Here is a 2,212-nt window from a genome sequence, read left to right on the forward strand (position 1 = left end):
AGCTCCGAAAATAAAATAAAATAAAATAAAATAAACATTAAACATTAATCGGAAATAATGGAGTCAGCAGTTAAGAGTTCTGACTGTGTTCTTCCAGAGGTCCTGAGTTCTATTCCCATGGTGGCTCACAACCCTCTGTTATGGGATCGATCTGCTGTGTGTCCGAAGACAGCTGCAGTGTGCTGTTTGTAGGGTAAAGAAAAAAATACTAAAGAAGAAAAAAAAAAAAAGAGAGAGAAAAAGTTAGAAGCACCAAGTCAAGTCATGTAAATATTGCCCACATTCGGATTTAGACATGCCTGAGCTGTCAGGGCGAGGCTGGGTGAGAGCGAATCAGTGAACGATCGGACTCTTCCTCTCTCTGTGAGGGTGTGTCATGAACTCTATTACCATTTCCAAAGAGTTAGGTATGCTGGAGCGAAGTGGACCGGAAAGCCAAGGGAGGAGAGGTATGCCTACACGAGTCCACCCAACCCCCCCGCCCCCCCCCCAGGGAGACATCCTCGAGTGGTGGGGGGAGGGGCGAAGGTGTGGAGGGATAATTTCCAACAAATAAATCCCAACAAATAAATTACTAGAGACTTGATTCATTGATTTACTTTAAATTTATTGAGTGTATCGGGAAAGAGGGAAAATGGGTCAAGGAGGGAGGGAGGGAGGGAGGGAGGGAGGGAGGGAGGGAGGGAGGGAGGGAGGGAGGGAGAGAGGGATATCTTTTCCTCCAAATCGGCTGGTATGTAGTCTCAGTGCGTCAGAAAAAAGACTGCTTCTGGCCTCCTTTCTGATTACCCCAAGGCAGTCTGGTCACCGTGCTGTAATAGAAAGGGAAACCACAGTCAAGTCATGGGAGCGAGCGAGCAAGCAAGCAAGCAAAAATCATAAACAAAAGCAAAAACACGTCTGTTAAGTTGAGCAGAGCAGAGCAGAGCAGAGCAGAGTAGGGCAAAGCAATACAAGGTCACATTCCACAAAGGCTGATATAGTCTGCCATCTTGGTCTACAGAGTGAAAAGTAGAAGGAGAAAATGAATATCGCTTTGTGTGTCACAAAGTTTTTAAGTTGTAAGGAACATTGCAGGGCTAAACCTTCAAATCCTCAAACCACCCAACCCAAGCTTTCCTCCTCCTCCTCCTCCTCCTCCTCCTCACCCCCCATTGCCCCCCCCCCGTGTGGTGTGTGTGTGTGTGTGTGTGTGTGTGTGTGTGTGTGTGTGTGTTTGCGCACGAGCTCGAGCTCGGGCACGCATTTCTTTCACTGCACAACCATCATTGGAGGACGTTTAAATAAACACGAATGAATCAGACAGGCAGACAGACAGGGGCCCATAATGGATCCCTACAACTCGGTGGTGGTGGTGGTGGTGGTGGTGGTGGTGGTGGTGGTGGTGGTGGTGGTGGTGGTGGTGGTACACACCGATTTGTTGACCTCTTTCTTTTAAAGAAAGGACAAGAAACAAAGAGAAATAAAAATGAAGGAATATAGACCTAGCCAAATATTATTTTATTCCCTCCTTCATGGAGCGACAAGAAGATTTATTCATCAACCTTCGTCTAGAATAAGAAAGTAATTGCAAATGAAATCGAGCCATCTTACTGTAATAAGATGTTATCGAGAGAAAGGGGAATTGGATACTGGATCCATTGCTGCCCCCCCCCCACACACAAATTGGAAAGAAAAGCAACTCCCCAGATCGCTCAACTAACGAGGCTTATTTAAAACTGGAAAAAGAGGGCTGGAGAGATGTCTCAGCGGTTAAGAGCCCTGGCCGCTCCTCCAGAGGTCCTGAGTTTTCAATCCCCAGCAAGCACATGGTGGCTCCCAACCATCGGTAATGGGATGAGGCCTTCTTCTGGTGTGTCTGAAGATAGTTACAGTGTACTCATAGTCACAAAATAAATAATTCTGGAAAAGAAGAGGAAATAACTTTTAAAAAAAAGAAAGGAGGCTGACTGGTCGACCTTCCTTCCCTCCCTCCCTCCCTCCCTTCCTTCCCTCCTCCCTCCCTCCCTCCCTCAGGTTCGTACCTAGGAACTCATGCACACACAGCCACACCCCCCCCCACACACACATATATTTAATATTCAATATTTATAAAAAATACGACTGGAGAGATGGTGAGAACAATGGAAAGCAGAGAACTATTCAGCTGACCAATTGATACCTTCAGTTTGCTTATAATGGAAGGGACAACTGGCCGACCCTCCCCTGTCAC

The 2,212-nt window shown here is 46.7% G+C and overlaps 1 long non-coding RNA gene across 2 annotated transcripts in view; it reads right to left on the reverse strand.

The window, feature by feature from the left end:
• Positions 1–586: 586 nt before the first annotated feature.
• Positions 587–2,212, reverse strand: part of LOC147997689 (uncharacterized) — an 18,741-nt gene continuing 17,115 nt past the window's right edge. For both annotated transcript variants that reach the window (XR_015647598.1, XR_015647599.1), the window contains exons 2-3: positions 1,704–1,902; positions 587–812 (exon numbers count right to left, since the gene is read on the reverse strand). This is a non-coding gene — a long non-coding RNA (uncharacterized LOC147997689). The remainder of the gene's footprint in view (positions 813–1,703; positions 1,903–2,212) is intronic.

Source organism: Rattus norvegicus, unplaced genomic scaffold (genome assembly GCF_021556685.1).
Source record: "Rattus norvegicus strain SHRSP/BbbUtx unplaced genomic scaffold, alternate assembly SHRSP_T2T unassigned-0000075, whole genome shotgun sequence".
In the NCBI taxonomy this organism is placed as follows: Eukaryota; Metazoa; Chordata; class Mammalia; order Rodentia; family Muridae; genus Rattus; species Rattus norvegicus.